General features: G+C 35.4%; 2 long non-coding RNA genes across 3 annotated transcripts in view; one reads left to right on the forward strand and one right to left on the reverse strand.

Annotated features, from left to right (window-relative positions):
* The window catches only part of LOC137618699 (uncharacterized), a 375,124-nt gene extending 359,121 nt beyond the window's left edge, over window positions 1-16,003 (reverse strand). The window contains exon 1 of the long non-coding RNA XR_011039801.1: window positions 15,910-16,003. This is a non-coding gene — a long non-coding RNA (uncharacterized lncRNA). The remainder of the gene's footprint in view (window positions 1-15,909) is intronic.
* The window catches only part of LOC137618703 (uncharacterized), a 313,464-nt gene that overhangs the window by 134,808 nt on the left and 158,043 nt on the right, over window positions 1-20,613 (forward strand). The window lies entirely within an intron of this gene.

Genomic DNA, 20,613 nt, shown 5'->3' on the forward strand with positions numbered 1-20,613 from the left:
TTTTATGTCTCTAAATTATTTACATTAACTACATTAACGCCCGACCACTACCCCCTGCCCAACATGCAAGACCTGACAAATGCGTTGCACGGCGCGAAATACTTCACAAAGATGGACCTTCTCAAGTCTTACTTCCAGGTCCCCGTATTTCCAGAGGACATCCCGAAAACTGCCATTGTGACACCGTTCGGATCCTACACCGTCGCATACTCAACCTTCGGTCTACGCAATGGGGGGGCGACCTTCCAACGCCTAATGGATAGCATCCTGGGCGACCTACCATTCTGCGTCTGCTACGTCGACGACATCCTGATATTCTGAAAGCCCAAGGAGGAACACCGGAGGCATGTCCGTGTCGTCCTCAAACGCCTACAGGAGAATGGCCTGGTCGTACGTTTCGACAAATGCACATTCGGCGCGGAAGGAGTGGACTTTCTCGGTCATCGCGTATCCTCGTGAGGGATAAAACCCATGACAACCAAGGTGGACGCCATCAGAAAGTTCCTGATACCCACGACCATCTGCCAACTTCAGGAGTTCCTGGGGATGGTCAATTACTACAGGCGCTTCATCCCCAACGTCGCACAGACCCTGACACCCCTCGATGACGTCCTGAAGGGAAAGGCGAAGAAACTTGAGTGGGGTTCCCCCTAACAACACGCATTCACCCGGACAAAGGACGCCCTCGCAAAAGCCACCAGCCTGGCTTATTTCGACGACAACGCACCCCTGCGACTGACGACCAACGCCAGCACCGTCGCCTGTGGGGCTGTCCTGGAACAGCTCGTCGATGGTTCTCCTCGACCATTGGCATTTTTCAGCTGAAAATTGAAACTCGCCGAAACAAGATACAGCACCTTCGATAGGGAGCTCCTCGCCGTCTACCATGCCATCCACCACTTTAGGCACATCCTGGAGGGCACACCCTTCACCATCGCGACGGACCATCAACCCCTCGTACACGCCTTCACAAAATCGACAGACGCATGGTCCTCCCGACAACAACGTCATCTCGCAGCAATCGCCGAATTCAGGTGCACCATAAGCTATGTTCCCGGAAAGAAAAACCCAGTCGCGGATGCCCTTTCAAGGATAGAAATCGACGCAATCCACCTGGGAATTGACTACGCCAACCTCGCATCCGAGCAGCGCACCAACCAAGAGGCACAGGATCACCTGACGGGGCCATCCGCGCTCAAGATAACTGCGATTCCCCTCGGGCCAGCAGGAGTAACTATCCTCTGCGACACCAGCACTGGCCGCCCATGTCCCTGGATTCCAGCTTCCTGCAGAAGAAAAATATTCGACATCATCCATGGACTTTCACACCCCTCGGGACGCACCACCGCTCGCCTGCTGTCTGAAAAGTTCGTCTGGCTAGGAATCAAAAAGGACGCCCGGGAATGGGCGAAGACATGCATCAACTGCCAAAGAAGCAAGGTCAGCCGTCACACCGAATCGGGGATAGGTGATTTTCCCCAACCGAAAAGACGTTTCGGTCACATACACATCGACGTCGTGGGACTTTGGCCACCTTCGGGATCTGCTCGCTACCTGCTGACAATCATTGATTGCTCCACGAGGGGGTTAGAAGCATCACCGATGACCGAAGCTACGACCCAAGCATGTGCCAAAGCCCTTTTGTCAAGCTGGGTGAGCAGATTTGGCATTCCTGACGACAACACAACAGACAGAGGCCCCGCTTTCCTGTCGGAGATTTGGCTCGCTCTGGCAAACCTGATGGGAACGACTCTCCACAGCACCACGGCATACAACCCCGCAGCAAACGGCATGGTCGAACGAACTCATCGCGCCCTCAAGGAATCCCTGATGGCAAGCTGCACCGACAGGGACTGGAAATCACAACTTCCTTGGGTACTTCTCGGCCTTCGCACCACCCCTCGCGCAGATGGAGAGTCATCACCCGCCAAAAAGGTATACGGAAAGGCGCTCGCAGTTCCCGGCGAATTCTTTCCCACATCAACCGACGACACACAGCTGGACCATCTAAGGAACATCGCCAGAAAGTTCAGGCCATGTCTTAAAACTTACCATGACAGAACCAAGCATTTCAAGCCGAGAAACCTGGATGACTGCAGGTATGTTTTCGTCCGTGTTGACACTCATTAACAGCCGCTAACCAGACCTTATCAAGGCCCCTACCGAGTAATCAAAAAAACGACGAAAGCTTTCCTTCTTGACGTGCATGGCCAAGAACACTGAGTCTCGATAGACCGCGTGAAACCGGCGTTTCTCGAAGGGAGCGACACTGCCTCCGCGGGGCCTGGCAGATCCAGAGTGCCGCCTCAAAACAAGGCGCCCAATGAGAAGAAAAACAACAAACAACGACGAGAGGTAGCGATCCATACGCCGACCGCCGACCGCCGACCTCCGACGCGCCCCTCCGTTCAAGAACAAGAGGAACCCTCCGACGCCCGAAACGACACGAAGATTAGTCTCATCAGCCCTCTACACCGCCTGATGTCTTGGGGGGAGTACTTGTAAGGACATCGCTCCCTCCGTCGTCCAGCAAATTCATCGAATTCTCTATTTTATTTAAATTCTCCTTTCGCCACGCCGTGGCTAACTGTATATATTTATTCCGCTCCCTCAGAGCTACAATTTCATGTATTTATTGTTTCAATACCTATTTCTATTGACTTGTAATTCAAATATTTGTACATGTGAAAAAACACACATATTTTGGCGGTTAGTTCAAGCAGGATTGGCGCCTGTGCGCGTGCTACCTTTCCGTCCGCACTTTGTATTATATTCCCACGCATGTTTGAATAAACTGTCAGTTGTCGTTGGTGATAGCTCATTTCACTGTCCTTACAAGACCAGCAGTAATAGTAGGCTACTATTGAGTAGTTTTGGCTGGCTAAGCAAGGGGCACTCAAGCAGAGCACACTATTTTTGCAGTTGCTCGACGAGCTTGACTGGAGGATGTCAATTTCTCTTATACAGGGCCTACCAATGCAGGCTTCTGGCCCTACAAAAACCAGGCTCCTCATGGACCTAAGAGGAAGAATCATAGTGGTAGAAAATGTGAATCACCTGAAGATAAGCGACCCCAAATAGTTCTCCTGAAGATAAAGGACCCCAACTACACTCACCCGAAGAAGAGAGACCCGGATTTTCTTCACCTGAATATAGGCGACCCTTGCTTATTGGCATCTCCAATCTTCAGGTGATCTATTTTGGCTTATAATACTATAGAAAAAATGAAGCAAATATATATTCATTAAAACTACTTTATCAAAAATTTGTTTAAAAGAACAAATTTATACAAATAACCCATATTCAATTAAAAGCGTATTATCTTGCAATTATGCCATTACCATCAAGTCTAACAGGGTATGCCTCAAAACACTTCATGCAGATTTCTCTAAAAAAAACCTGTAAATATCAATCATATTTTTTTTCTGAAATGTTTAGAATATTATCCTGAATCCACTTCTGTAGTGAAAGTTCAGATTTAGCAAAGAATGAGTCCTTACAAATAGAAGCTTTGCTTTTAGATTTAATATACTCTTTAAATTGGAATTTCTACACATAATCATCTTGTATAGAAGACAGTTTAGTCCAGTTCATTGAATTTCGGCACTGAATTCACTTAATTTTTCTCCTCAAAAGATTCTTGTCCTTTAACCAGTTGATAGCAGGAAGAGAATCATCCTTTAAAAGTGGCTGCACAACTTGTTCATAAGCTGCACGATCCGTGAGGGATTCTTTATCACTTGGTTTTATGTTGAAGAGTAAAAACATTTTGTCTCTTAGCTATTAAAGAAAAATAAGATTTTTTTTTCCAAATACCGTCAATTCAAAAAATCTATTTGCTACCTTATAAATTAGTTTGTTAGCACTTATATTGGTTAGTCTCACTCATGTCGTTACACTAATAATAATTAACTTATAAACTGGTTAGTTAGCTTGTTAATCCCATTTTTAAATTTAAATTCCTCACCTGAAGGAGAAAGACCCCAATTTTTTTCCACCTGAAGATGAGCGACCCTAGCGAGTGTTGGGGACCCTAATCTTCAGGTGATCCGGAAAAGTTATATAGCAGCGAGTCAAAGTGAGTAGAAAAGACTGGGAGAGGAATTGGAAGAATTATGAGTAGGAGAGAAAGGAGCAGTTAGAAGTGAAGAACTTATCTCTATTCCAGGCTCGGGAGGTGAGACTTTGGGGAAAGGAGTATTTGACTGGGTGATTAAAAGGATTTGGGAACTTTGAAGAGGGATAGGACTTTGGAGAAAATGGGAAGGGCTATGGGAATATGGTCTTCTAAATCCAAGGACTCTATATGCTGGGTGAGCGATTGGCTAGGATGGAAAGGAGAAAGAGTATAAGAAGGTGTTAGTGCTGGAAAGTTAAGGATTAAAGGTTTAGGTTGTTATTGAGGCCTCTGTCGAGGTGCTCATCGGAGATTTGGGCGGCTGCGATGGTGCTTCAGATGGGCTTCGCTGTGAGTTGTCTTTCAGAGATGTAATCCTTCTCAGATGCTCTGGGCACCTCCTGCTCCAGGCATGATGAGAGAGCACACAGGTGGCAAGGGTTTCCTTCCCTTCCTTGCAGGCATTGATGCATATGTGGGTCGGGTGAAGTTTGCTACACATATGCAAATGTTGGGGCCTCTGCATCTGCAATGTAGCTGAGGGATGTGATTGAGGGCAGAGGCATAGTCGCTGGATAGCTGAGGACTGTGTTCTTCTGCTTCTTTGCTGGATCAAAGAGCACCAGGGAGGATTCCATATGTACAAGGCAAACACTTTTTTTATCCAAAGGGGTGATGACGAGTTCATCCTTGAGGTTGAGTCTGAGTGTGATTTGGATGCTGGGCTTTGAGTCTACCAGGGCAGAAACTGCAGCAAAGGATGTGATATTTTTTATTGGTGTTAGCTTGAATCTCAAAAGAGGTTTCTTCTCAGTGTTTTTAGTTTCAGGCTGGGATGATGGAGAGCTGGACAACATAGCAGAGGCTTCTTTCAGTAGCTAGAGCCAGTTGCAGTCCAGATAGTGGTGTTCTTTGGGGGTAAGATAGCTAGGGCCTTGGAAGTGGATTTCCTTGTCTCTATGACATTGGAGAGGGGGCTAGATGCCGTGAGTGGAGCTTGTGCTGTGGGTGAAGGTGATTGCTGTGTGGCAGGGGATTCTGAAGAGGGCAGAACCAACTTTGTGGCAGGAGACTTCGGAGAAGGTTGAGCTGTGTTGGCAGTGGGTAGCTTGCTGTCATATATTTTTGAGGGCACTTTTAACACGTGTCTGGTACCAGTTAACTAGGCGAGTTGTCTTATTGCTGTAGTTGGAGTCACTTTTGCACATTTGGCAGTCACATCTGGATATATCCTGGCAGTAGAGCTCTGTACAATGGCGGGCTTGAAAAGGTTACAATTCTCTTGTGAAATGGCCAAGGCCTGGAACAGTCATGGCGACAGAAAGGACAGGAGTTAAATTGAAAATTATAGCTAGCCAAGACAGTCGCACGTGGCTGGGCCCTTAAGCAAAGGCTACAAGTCCATCAAGCAAAAGGTAGCAAATGGTGATAATTATTAATCACATGATATCAAGCAATTGATTTTTGCTTAAGCATTTGCTACTTGAGGCTGTCTTGAGCTTCTGCTTTTACTTACAAGCTTTTGCTCTAGGCAAAATTTAATGCTTGCTCGGTTTTTATTCATTATTATCAACGTACTTGTTTGTTAGCTTGCTTTACCCTATGTAAAGCACGGGCTCTTGCGTCAGCAGCTTGCTTGCTTCTAGATTGCCCAGTAATGTGTTGTTATATGGTATATAGGCCTATATTTTTTTATTATAGAATTTATCAGATATATTATATAAAATCATTTTGGTTTTGTTTTGATAATAACAGTCAATATTGATAATTATATCTCAATATGTCCTTGTTCCTCCAAGTTACATTGAACTAAAGTTAAGCTCTGCAGGTTAACGAAACTTTTGTTTTCACAGCTTAGAGGTTTTTGAAAACATTGATATTGTTATCTTTATTATTACATTATATTGTCGTTATTACTTTACATATTCAGATGCACAATGAATAACAGATGAATCATCACATTCAAATAATGTTAATTTCCTAATATGTTTATTGGTGTTAATTTCTGTGTCATGTTGAGAAGCTCTTGGCTCTTTTGGCTTTGATAGGGCTGTGAATAAGAAATAAGGGCCTACGTTCTCTTGCTAACTTCCCTTAGTATAAATTAACCAAAAAAGATATTATTTTTCTTTTTGCATATAGAATAAAGTTTTCAAAATCGTTTAGTTAAATTCTCTCGGAATCTCCACAATAAAGAAAAATGACGAAATTCTATTGTTTGACTTTGAAGAAACTTTGCTTCGAGAAATGAGTATAGATATAATAATTGATATGGACTAATATTCTTAAGTAAAATTGAACAATTAAATGAATTTTAATATTTCCATCATATCTTATCATAAATGTATCATTATTGGATATTAAAGAAAAAAATTGTATAAAATTATATTTATAAGGTTTCCTATCACCAGTTATGAGAGTGTAGTCTTCAATTCGGCAATGAGTCTGTGATTATTATCCTTCGTGCCTGTGTCATTGAATCTCTATCTTTGAAAGGTGAAGAGACTTTATAGTCTCTCCCCTGTAAGCCAATGTTCCCAACTCTTATCGACCTCTTTTTCTTCAATTACTTAGGAAGGAGAGACCAACTTGGGTCTCTTCTCAGAATCATATCATGAACTAGTCTACAATACATCAAGATGCTTGTCTTGTTCAGTAACGGAAACCATAGTCTTGACGTCAATAGAAGCAACACATCCAAGCCCAAAATTATTGCTTCAATCAATATGTATTTCTCTGTATCCTAAACAATACTTAAAACCCTACTCATGATTATTCACTTCACTTTGGAATAATGATGGAGTCCTTATGCCTTAGTTAAATATACTTCTTTGATTCTAAGTTTATTTATTAGAAAATAAACTCTAACTCAAAATAGATTACTGCATTCATTACTGCCTGGGCCAATGAACTCTTAAGAGGACATTCCTCTTGTGTGATGTCTTATCAGATCAGGAATTAACTTTTTTTGTTATCACTAAAATCCACAGAAGGAAACGAGTAGATAATATGCAGCGAAAGACATATAACAAAAATATTAGGATAAATAGACTTTTCCTTATAAGTATTAAAATATATTTTTAATTACATGACATTTTCTTTATTAAATTCTTCCCGAAAAGATAAGTAAAGTAATTCTCAAACTAATTATTTTGATAGATTATGCAAAATAGAATAGTGGGGACATCAATTAATTCATCTGGAAATCCTCAGAAACATTAAAGTCTCAAGAAGAAACTGAAGAAGAAGAAGATTTTCTAAGTTGTTTTTTAAATGTTTCGATAATTATTAATGTGGATGTGACAATTGAAGGCGAATTATGTTCCGTCTTTGATATACTCTGGATCCTTAAGGATATTCAGGACAGATAGATCTTGCTGTAGGATGTGGGACACAAGGTGTCCATGGGTGGTAGGACCAGGGATTAACAGTATCTCTTGAAGGAGAGAGAGAGAGAGAGAGAGAGAGAGAGAGAGAGAGAGAGAGAGAGAGAGAGAGAGAGAGAGAGAGAGAGAGAGAGTGTATCTGTTCAAACTCAGAGAAGTGTGTGATTACTAGAACATACTTTCATTGAAGTTATTTATATCAGAATCATGAAGATTTCATAATTCCAACTATATTATTTTTCTTCTGATTTTAAGGCTCTAAGTTATGGCAATTGGATGTGAAAATACAGATAATATATATTACTAAAACAAATAGATCAGATCCCAATATCCTGCAAGCAAAGAGTTGGAACTCAGCCATAGAATTAAAAACCCAAAATTGAACCCAAATTTCTAATCAAGTCAATATCAAAGACGTTGTCAAATAATCTTAATCACAATTATCATAGATTTGAATCCTCTATAAATTGTGCCTTGTTCCATTTACTAAAGATTCTGCTCATCATCATCATCACATGATGTCACATTAATGTTCAAAGTTGAGCACATTCTGTTGTTGTTGTTGTCGAAATCTGTTGATCAGAAACACCATTTGTTGGTGTTGTTGTTGTTGTTGTTGTATAAATCCCTCGTTGATATTCCACGAAAAGTTGATTCATAGACAAATCCTTTGTGTCTATTGCATGAAATGTAACAAGTGTGACCTTAGCGAGTATCTGCATGAAACGTCTTTATACAGAAATCTACTTTTCTTTACTTGAATTTGTTTTATAATTTATGAATGATGTGTTAAGAGTCTATTTTATCTAAGAATGACTTATCATAAACATGAGACTGCAGATTCTCTCACCTTCTTTTCCGAGGATTATAGTTTAGGGTTTTAGGAATAAAAGAGTTACTCTCTTCCACTTATTCTGGATTTGAAAGAATTGTTTTAACTTTTATATTATGAGATTCATATTTCTTGTAATATATATATATATATATATATATATATATATATATATATATATATATATATATATATATATATATATATATAGAGAGAGAGAGAGAGAGAGAGAGAGAGAGAGAGAGAGAGAGAGAGAGAGAGAGAGAGAGAGAGAGAAATTTTAAATGTGAAAAGAATTGTATGTACATTTAAACAATATATCTTATGTAAATGCTAGTTAATTCTGGAATGAAAGGGACAATGATTTTTCCTGAACTTTATCATATATGAAGCAATTATAATACCTGGTAAGAGAAAGATTGAGGTTGTCTATAATTAGACATTTGTTTTTTGAGCCTGAATCCAGGAAGGATGTTGCCATCAAAGAATCAAAAGAATTGTGAAATATGCAGATATCATTAAATCTGTCGCCGTACAAACGAGACTGGCAACATTAATTTCAAAATTAACTTATTTTCCCTTCTCTGTTTATTAAAATCGTGAATCCAGACACTTGTGTAATTTATAGTTCATATTAAAATAACGTCACCCAAAGCCCATTTGACCCTTTTCATTTGTCTTAAGTCTCTCTCATCAAATCTTGTCTCCTTTAATACGACAGCTTCCTTACTGTAGAGTTCACCTGTGTAATAACTTCTGCCTTTACCATTAACAAAAATTAATTGTTTTCTTTTTACTTTTTTATTTTCTTCCATTTTTTTTAGTTCATTTACATTTCATTTCTGTCTTCGGTTCTTGCTTTTTATACTTTCTTACTGCTTCAATTTTATTGTAAATACTTTGGCATATTTCTATAAACTTCTTCCCCAGCATTCCCATATGGTTCCCTTATTTTATTTGCTCTTCCACAATCTCCTTAACTGATGTTATGGTGTTATGAAACAACATCGCCTTATTATACTCTGTTCTAAACTAGCCATATTATTCCTGTTTGTGCTGTAAACCCTCAATAAGGTGTAGTTGGAACTTGTTCAAAAATTCCTTTTGTTGTACTGGGTATCCTCTGGCTCTTTCATTTGTTTTTCCTTCTATCAAAATCCACTTCTCAAGATTTGCAAACATTGTAGATATCTTCATTCCCACTAGTATAATTGGGATCATCTTTATTTAGTGAAAGAAATATAAAAGAGAAGAAGGAAATTCTAAAACAGATGTGGAGAAAAAGACAAAAGGACATAAAAGAAAGGAAATATAAACTCAAATCTCAAATACATTTCAAGATTACTAGAGGTGCCGTTGCAAGGGTTATGCCTCTTCTCAGAATCCACATTGGAGTATATTTAGAAATGCAATGTTGAGAGAATGCCCTTTTTTATTCACGATATTGATATAATAGTTTCATTTTATAGCTTTTGTTCTTATCTGCTATAAGAATTTGTTATTTTATTTGTTATTATCGTTTGTGTTAGTTACTTTAGAAATATTGTTTTTTTTTTTTATTAAGAAATTGTTGAGAAATTCAACATCAGCTGATTCAGAATGTAAACAAGGAAGACACACAAGAACTTTAAGGAAAGAAGAAGAATATAAACACAAAATTAAAGAAAACTTTCAGATTTACTTGTTGAACATACAATGCTTAACTAAACAAAAACTGATGGAAGTTGAGAAGGAATTAAATAGTAGAAATGAACTTTTTTGCTTGACAGAAACACACCAAAAGTTAGATAGATTAAATTTAAGTAAGGGTGTTAAAAAAGTAGAAAATATGAGGAATATGGATGATAAAAAAGGAGGAGGTTTGATGATACTTTATAGAAATAGTGACAGTCTAGAATTGGAAAAGATAGAAACTAAAAGTAAAGACCTGTTGCATGTTAAGTGTAATGCTTATAAGCATACATTTAGATTATTGTTGGTTTATTTTTCAGCAGGGAATACTGAAGAAGACAAAAGTAGGGATAAAATAATAAAACAGGAATGTAAAAGAATTATTAGAAATCTAAATGAAGAAGAGGCATTGATGATATTAGGGGATTTCAACGGACATGTAGGATTTTTAGGTTACCAGAATTTAGACAGGAACGGGGAAATGATTCTCGATTGGATGAATGACCATGGGTTAGTCCTATTGAATGGAGATTTAAGATGTAAAGGGATTTATACATGGGAAAGATTGCAACAAAAAAGTGTAATAGACTACGTACTAGTAAACGAACAAATGTATAAAAAATTTAAGAAAATGATTATAGACGAGGAAAAATTGAATTTTGACATCTCAGATCATAATCTGATCACTATAGAGCTGGAATTCATGAGTGACCAGAACAAAAATTTTAATAAAGGAAGATGGGAGGAAGTAAAATACTTTAGGACAGATGAAAATAGTTTGAGAGAATATACAACAAGAGTAGAGAAAATTGTAAGAGATAGACAAATAGACAATAGAAGGAATGGATCTAATAATAAAAGAGGCTGCAGAAGAAAAATTGGCAAGAGTATATAAAAGGAAAGTTCTTGATGAAGAAAAGGTACATGAGCAACCCTGGATGAACGATGAAATAAGAAAAGGCATAAAGGAAAGGAAGGATTTAAACAGAAAGAAAAGAAATGAACCCAACATCGAAGTAAAAAAAGGTATTAGAAGAGAGATATGATCAAAAGAAGAGGGAAGTGCAAGAAATGATAAAGAAGGAAATTACTAGATTTGAAAAAAAGGTAACAGAAGAAATAAAAATGGATAAAAATAAAAAAACTCTGGGAGAATATTGATAGAATAAGGAACAGACAGAAAGCCCATGGCAAAGTTATACAACTTTATGGAGAACAAGGAAATAGGCTAAATAAGGAAGAAACAAAAGAGGAATTAATCAAGTACAGAAAACTATATATTGTAAGCATGAAAATAAAATAGACTCAGTTTGGAATGAAGAAAAACAGATAGAATATGAAAATGAAATAGCACATCAGGAAGATACAACAAGAATAGATGAATATAATATCCCGGACATACTTAGGGAACACTATGACCTTGTAATGGTAACAAAAGGGAAAATAAAACCAATGAAAAATCCAAAAATCACAACAGAAAAAGTAAAGAATTGCCTGGGGAAATTAAAGGCAAAAAAAGCGGCAGGACCAGATGGCCTAAAACCCGAACTATATAAGGCACTAGGAAAAAGCAAAATATGTCTTGAAACCTTACAGAAATGTTATCAAAATGAGTTGGACGAAAAAGAAAAACCAAATATGTGGAAGAAGTCAAGAACAAAGATGATTGAAAAGAAAAGAAGGCTAATGGCAAAAGACTTAAGACCCATAGCTCTATTAAATATTTCTTATAAAATATTCATGATGATGGTGAAAGAGGAAATAGAAAACCACATAAGAATGAATGAAGAAGACAATGAATGTCAAGCAGGATTTACAGGTGGAGGCAGGATAGAAGACAACATCTTTATATTACAGTATTGCGTGGAAGAGAGCTATAGAAACAAGAAACCCCTAATAGTAACCGCGATAGATTTTAGCAAAGCATTTGACTCTGTAAAAAGGGAGGTACTAATAGAAGTTTTAAAAGAATTTAGAATTAACACCAAAATCATAAGTGCAATTGCAAATATTCATCAAGGAGATACTACGGGCATTGACTTAGGAGAAGGTATAGAACAAGAAATGGAGGTTACAAGTGGAATTAAACAAGGTTGCACAGGATCAACTTCACTTTTTAAACTGATAACATATATTGTCATGAAGAAAATAGAAGAGGAAGGAAACGGTTTCATAAATCAATTAATAAAGATAGAATAATTATTTTTTGCAGATGATGCCCTAATAATTGCACAGAATATACATAATGCTAAGTGTAACATCCAGATATTAGTAGAAACTAGTAAAAAATGTGGGTTGGAAATTAATAAAGAAAAGAGTAATATTATGATTTACAATATGAAAGAAAAGCCAGATAACATAGAGGGAATCAAAATAGTAGAAAGTTTGTTATACTTAGGAATAAAGCTAGACAATAGTAGGAATATATTTAAAACTCAGAAAAGGGTAATGATAGAAAAGGCACAAAAAATAGCTAATCTAACATATTCAGTTATAGAGAAAAGTTGCAATAAAGTGATGATAGGAAAACCGTTCTGGAAAAGTATTGCTTTACCATCTATTTTTTATGGAACAAGTGTTATAAATCTAACAGAAACTGAAATAGAGAAACTACAAAGAATAGAGAATGGGGTATATAGGAAGATTTTAGGTGCCACTAAAAGCACAGCTAATACTGCTCTAAGAGGGGAGATAGGTGCATCTTATATGAAAGCAAGGGTGATGGATGGGAAGCTGCAGTACTTAAATCGTACCCTGAATGGGAAGAAGGAAATACTGAAAATAATTAGCCAGGATATTCAAGAAAAAGAAGGAAGATGGTGGAAACAACCTGCAAAGAATTTGGAAGAATTAAGTTTAGGCATAAGACAAATAAAAAGAATGAACAAGGCAGAAATAAAAACGGAAACCAGAAAGTGGGATACTGAAAAGTGGAAAGAAGAAATAGAAAGTAAAGTGAGCTTAGAAATATATAGAACGTGGAAGAAAGAAATTAAAGAAGAGTTAATTTATGACAATACATTTGCTTCAGTGATATTTTTTAGAGCAAGAACTAATACGTTAAAACTAAATATTGTAAATAGACACAATGGAGGGAATGTAAACTGTAATTTTTGTGAAAATGAGGAGGAAGATTTGATACATTTTTTTTTTATTTTGCCAGGAATATAGAAAAGAAAGGAATGAAGTAATTGAGCTACAACAACCATACAACGAAGACTTAAAGAAAATAGTAGGATTACTTTTATTTAGTGAAACAAATATAGAAAAGAAAAAAAAAGAAGTATTAAACATAATGTGAAAGAAAAGACAAAACAGTACAAGAAGATAAACGTTAGAGGCGCCGTTGTAAAGGCTATGCCTCACCCCAGAACCTGAACCTGAACTGCTATGGACAGCTATTGACAGCTATGGACAGTTAAAATTATGTCTAATAAATGTTATTTTTATAAAATATATAGTAAATGAGTTTCAAAAGCTAATAGAAATAGATATTTTAAACCAACAATTCTCTATTCATCTTTAAAGTTTTTATATTAAAGGTTCATTGCAAGTATTAGTTGGTAAAAGTAAAATAATTTTATCCCAATAATTTTATCTGCAATTTTCATCTTGATGTTTTACGAAAGATCAAAAATGAAATCTCTTGTTGCATGCTTTAATTTTACAATCAAAATCTGCCAACAAATTTTATTATTTATTTCATTTGTCTGAGTCACTACTACTAGGTTGGTTTGCTGTGAGCGCTTTGGCAAAAGTGATGAAAACTAACAAAATCTCAGACAGGAATAAGGAACTATCTGAGGCCTTTTTCATGCAGTGTATAATACTAGAAACAGCTGAATTTGTTTATATATATATATATATATATATATATATATATATATATATATATATATATATATATATATATGTGTGTGTGTGTGTGTGTGTGTGTAATGCATAAATCTCACAATACTCAGATGAAAATGAAAAAAAATTGCGAGAAAATTAATTGGATTAAATTAAATGAAAGTAAATTTACTAAGTAATATTTCTAAGTGTTTAACAAAAGAAGGTTTAAATCACATATTTCTCTTTGTATAAGTTCATAACTATATTTGTGTAATTTATTGAAAGATAATTGCATTCTCATAATAGTAGTTAAAAAATCACGTTGAAATACAAAATTGAATATAAAACAATCTATATAAGACATCACTTATGTTTCATGTAGACACTTGCTAAGGTCACACTTGTTACGTTTCATGCAATAGAAACCCACAAAGGATTTGTCTATGAATCAACTTTTCGTGGAATATCAACGAGGGATTTCTACAACAACAACAACAACAACAAATGGTGTTTCTGATCAACAGATTTCGACAACAACAACAACAGAATGTGCTCAATTTTTAACATTAATGTGACATCATGTGATGATGATGAGCAGAATCTTTAGTAAATGGAACAAGGCACAATTTATAGAGGATTCAAATTTATGATAATTGTGATTAAGATTATTTGACAACGTCTTTGATATTGACTTGATTAGAAATTTGGGTTCAATTTTGGGTTTTTAATTCTATGGCTGAGTTCCAACTCTTTGCTTGCAGGATATTGGGATCTGATCTATTTGTTTTAGTAATATATATTATCTGTATTTTCACATACAATTGCCATAACTTAGAGCCTTAAAATCAGAAGAAAAATAATATAGTTGGAATTATGAAATCTTCATGATTCTGATATAAATAACTTCAATGAAAATATGTTCTTGTAATCACACACTTCTCTGAGTTTGAACAGATACTCTCTCTCTCTCTCTCTCTCTCTCTCTCTCTCTCTCTCTCTCTCTCTCTCTCTCTCTCTTTAAGAGTTACTGTTAATCCTTGGTCCTACCACCCATGGAAACCTTGTGTCCCACATCCTACAGCAAGATCTACCTGTCCTGAATATCCTTAAGTATCCAGAGTATATCGAAGACGGAACATAATTCTCCTTCAATTGTCACATCCACATTAATAATTATCGAAACATTTAAAAAACAACTTAGAAAATCTTCTTCTTCTTCAGTTTCTTCTTGAGACTTTAATGTTTCTGAGGATTTCCAGATGAATTAATTGATGTCCCCACTATTCTATTTTGCATAATCTATCAAAATCATTAGTTTGAGAATTGCTTTACTTATCTTTTCAGGAAGAATTTAATAAAGAAAATGTTGTGTAATTTAAAAGATATTTCAATACTGTTAAGGAAAAGTCTATTTATCCTAATATTTTTGTTATATGTCTTTCGCTGCATATTATCTACTCGTTTCCTTCTGTAGATTTTACTAAAGATTCTGCTCATCATCATCACATGATGTCACATAATGTTCAAAGTTGAGCACATTCTGTTGTTGTTGTTGTCGAATTCTGTTGATCAGAAACACCATTTGTTGTTGTTGTTGTTGTTGTAGAAATCCCTCGTTGATATTTCACGAAAAGTTGATTCATAGACAAATCCTTTGTGGGTTTTTATTGCATGAAACGTAACAAGTGTGACCTTAGCGAGTATCTGCATGAAACGTATTTATACAGAAATCTAGTTTTCTTTACTTGAATTTGTTTTATAATTTATGAATGATGTATTAAGAGTCTATTTTATCTAAGAATGACTTATTATAAATATGGGACTGCAGATTATATCACCTTCTTTTCCGAGGATTATAGTTTTTTTTTTTCATTGCGAGAATCCTATTCTACCTAAATAACCATATTTTGACCTTTATACAACAGTAGGCACAGAATGAAGCACACCCAGAGCTCTCCTAAGTCGGTTCACATTCGACATTTTACAGATAATTTTGAGTTTGTCACCTCTAACTATAAGTTAACTTAACAATAAAGTTACATAACTTAGATTATAACACTAATACTTACAGCAAAATCACTGAAAATGCACAAAAATATATAAAAACTTGTTGACTGAGGAAGACATTTTGTCTAGTGCCACCACTCCATCAGTCATATTGCCAATGAAGGGAAATCCCTAAACAAACCAAAAAGATAGCAAAATTACCCTAAAATAAAGTAAATTTTCTCCCTAGCATTCTTCAACACAGTCTAACTTACGTGTTATGTATTATCTTCTTTTTATACTGCGTTATATAATTTCCTTAAGGCATTTTTGTAGCCATAAAAAATGAAATTTTGCTTAAATTGTCAAAATGATTCCCAAAACTTGTCCCCGAAATCCCCAGATTTTTCTTATTTGGGGACAATTTTCCCAGACGCCATGACAGAAATACCTATAAGAATCTATGTCAACAAGCCTAAATACAAAATATCATATTGAAAGTCATAGCTAGATAATCATTTGAAAATATTCGACGGTACTAATAATAAATTTTATTAGTTTTATGGTATATTTATATCAATTCTTTATGTTTTTATATACTATTTAGGCTTGGGATCTAAAGAAATTCTATGGACACGTACACTGCTATGGACAGTTAAAATTATGTCTATCAAATGTTACTTTTATGAAATATATAGTAAATGAGTTTCAAAAGCTAATAGAAATTTGTTATATTAAAGGTTCATTGCAAGTATTAGTTGGTAAAAGTAAAATAATTTTATCCCAATAATTTTATCCGCAATTTTCATCAATTCTCTTACAAAGGATCAAAAATGAAATTTCTTGATGCATACTTTAATTTTACAATTAAAATCTGCCAACAAATTTTATCATTTATTTCATTTGTCTGAGTCACTAATACTAGGTTGGTTTGATGTGAGCACTTCGGCAAAAGTCTCCCACCATCAACAATCCAAGCTGGCCATCGTGGTGATGAAATCTACCAAAACCTCAGACGTGAATAAGGAACTATCTGAGGCCTTTTTCATGCAGTGTATAATACTAGAAACTGCTGCATTTGTTTATATATATATATATATATATATATATATATATATATATATATATATATATATATATATATATATATATATATATATATATATATATATATATATATATATATAGTGTGTGTGTGTGTGTGTGTGTGTGTGTGTGTGTAATGCATAAATCTCACAGTGCTCAGATGGAAATGAAGAAAAATGCGAGAAAATTAATTGGATTAAATTAAATGAAAGTAAATTTACTGAGTAATATTTCTAAGTGTTTAACAAAAGAAGGTTTAAATCACATATTGCTCTTTGTATAAGTTCATAACTATATTTGCGTAATTTATTGAAATACAATTGCATAATGATAGTTTAAAAATCAAGTTGAAATACAAAATTGAATAAAAAATAATCTATATAACATTCGTATTAGTAACACATCATTATGTTTCATGTAGACACTTGTTAAGGTCACACTTGTTACATTTCATGCAATAGAAACCCACAAAGGATTTGTATTTGCATCAACTTTTCGTGGAATACTAACGAGGGATTTCTACAACAACAATGTCTTGCATCTAAATGTATTGTAGACTAATTCATGATATGATTCTGAGAAGAGACACAATTTGGTCTCTCCTTCCAAAAGTAATTGAAAGAATATATGAGTAAGAGTAATTTCATTTTCCAAAAATTTGTGGAACCTAACCTGATTCTTAAGACTGGTGACTTAATACCTAAAAATATTATTTGATAGTATTTTTATTGAAATTATTTCAAATTATGATTTAATTTTGCAAAAACCTATAATTTATTAAAATTTATTCTATATCATATTATAATATTATTTAATAATATTAACTATATCTGTACAAATACCCACTTTTGAAGCAACTGGTTGACGTCTGCACGTTCATTATGTCATTAAAAGTCGGTTTCTGTAAGATGTCCTGCAGAGGAAGATCTTGGCATCAATTGTTCCTCCAATGGAGGCCAGGATGCGAAGGATTGGAGTGAAACCTGAGTAGTGTCCTTTGGGGAGTATAAAGTAACATGTCATATAAGAGAGCTAGCCACACAATGACTGACTCTTTGTCTGAATGAATAGGAAGATGTACAGAAGTCCCCTTAAGTGGGGAAAACATATCGTACTTCTAGGCAATCTCACATCTCCCCCAAAAAGGAGTTTTATAAAAAAAGATGGACAAATATACGACAAGGTTAATAGTTGAATGAAAATCAGATCATTTGAATACTGGGTCAGTTATGCCTCAAACAATAAGGTTTAATTGGTATATCAACGTCTGCTCCTTTTGACATCAAGTTTTCATAAAAATAGATTTAATGGTGAATATTTCAATCTCAAAAAAATTCAATTCTGAATAATTCTTTTAATTTAGTCCAGAATTTTCGTTTTTTTAACATCCTGACTCATATATATATATATATATATATATATATATATATATATATATATATATATATATATATATATATATATATATATATATATATATATATATATATATATATATATATATATATATATATATATATATATATATATATATATATATATGGGTTATTTAAAGCAAGATGTTCGTCTCTATCTGCTGTTTTTTTAAACAATGCCAGATTTTTCTGAAATTTTAAAAAACATGGAATAAATGGATCAGAAACTTTCTAATTCATATATTGTAGGTTTAGGGTTTTCTTTAGTCCCAAGATTATAATTTTTCTTGTCTTTAGCCAATTCAATAAGAAAATCTGGACTTCACAATGATATAATAATATGGCATCACAAATGATGTTGTCCAGGAATTTAAATGAGCCTTTTATGAACTCGTGTATGTTTGAGCAGCCAATCCAGGTAACAACTACACAATTGAGCCTCAAAACACATCCATGCACTAAGGCCCAAAATATCCATCGATGCCTTAATGTTGACACTTGAGAACATGTTATGAGGCAGGATTCGAGGTTTGGCCTCTTTTGATTTTATGCAGAATATTTCAAACTGATAAAATGTTTCATGACAAAACCATTCCCAGAAATAGATTAATTACTCTTGATATTAATAAACAGACAAGAATGTTAATATTTAGTATAATAAAGAAAGTAATATTAATCTTTTGTACAAAAAATATTAAAACCAAACAGTAAAGTATAAGAATCTAGGGACTTTGTCAAAGAGTATCGAAAGGATACATTTGTATCAAATAAGAATCTAGGAACTTTGTCAAAGAGCATCCAAAGGATACATTTGTATCCCACAAGAATCTAGGGACTTTGTCAAAGAGCATCCACAGGATACATTTGTATCCCATAAGAATCTAGGGACTTTGTCAAAGAACATCCAAAGGATACATTTGTATCCCACAAGAATCTAGGGACTTTGTCAAAGAGCATCCAGAGGATACATTTTGGATCTTTTCGGTTTGAGTGCCTATCGAATTTAAATGTTTTTTTTTTGTTCCAAAGTATGTATTTTGATGTGGAAAACCCTAAAATGATAACCATTTTGTGGAGAAATTATTTATTAACACTTAAATTGGCTTATATCAATCAATATCTTACTGAAATGCTGCGATTTCTCTGTGCGCTTTCTTGATTTTCAGGGCACTACTGAACCTAAGAAAACCCACCTAACCTAGCATAGGGGCCCTGTATCCCTACCTAGGCCTACCGGGGGGGGGGGGGCTGCGACCCCCCCTTAAGGCCACAGTGATTTTCGGGACACTACCGAACCTAATACAACCACCTAACCTAGGGCCCTGTACCCCTACCTAGGCCTAGCCCCTTCGACCCCCCCCCCTTACAGCCACTACCTATCACATCCATCAATAAATAATTTCTCCACAAAATGGTTATCATTTTTGGGTTTTCCACATCAAAATACATACATTGGAATAAAAAAAACATTAAAATTCGATAGGCATTCAAACCGAAAAGACCCTACATGGATTTGTATCCCATAAGAATCTAGGAACTTTGTCAAAGAGCATACACAAGATACATTTGTATCCCGACTGGGAACACTGGAGACATTCCACCACAAGAGAGGAAGAGCTTGTATTGAAAATAATGTTTAACATTAGAAGAACTTTCAGTGATTCTTGGAATTGGGTCATTGAGATATCTGATAATTTGCTTAATTTCGCTACATTAATTTGGGAAGAGGCTTTACTTTAGCCTTTCTTCCCTTCCAAAGATAGTATTGTTGTTCGCAAAAGTAAAATACAACATATCAGTTGTGTGTAGATTGCCTAACCTTAAGTAAGACACGGGCTCTGGCCGCTGGGCAAAATTATCAGTTCTTCTTCTTGGGGTATTATAGCCAACACTTGTTCTGGGCACGGGCCTTTCCCTTGGTTATTATCAGTAGTTGTTGTTGTTGTTGGGGTATTAAAGCCAACACTTGTTGTTGGCATGGGCCTTTCCCTTGGTTGGCCCGTAGGTGATCTGTAAAAATTTTTTTAAGGTAGTTGCATTAATGGAAATTTTAAAGGTTTTTAGTAGTAGAAAAAGATGTGGATAGGGTAAGGATGATGGTGGTAGTGGTAGAGGGCCATCATTTCTCGGATAGTGGTAGTTTGAAAAGTGGGGGTGTAAGGCTTTTGAAGATTAGAGAAAAATTGTGCAGGTGGGGTTGTCCAACCCTTTACTCCCTAGGGTCCCTGCGGAGAGATTTTTAGTGGTAGATTAGTTGAGAAGTGAAAGGGGGTGATGTGAATAGAG

This window comes from Palaemon carinicauda, chromosome 25 (genome assembly GCF_036898095.1).
Source record: "Palaemon carinicauda isolate YSFRI2023 chromosome 25, ASM3689809v2, whole genome shotgun sequence".
Lineage (NCBI taxonomy): Eukaryota > Metazoa > Arthropoda > Malacostraca > Decapoda > Palaemonidae > Palaemon > Palaemon carinicauda.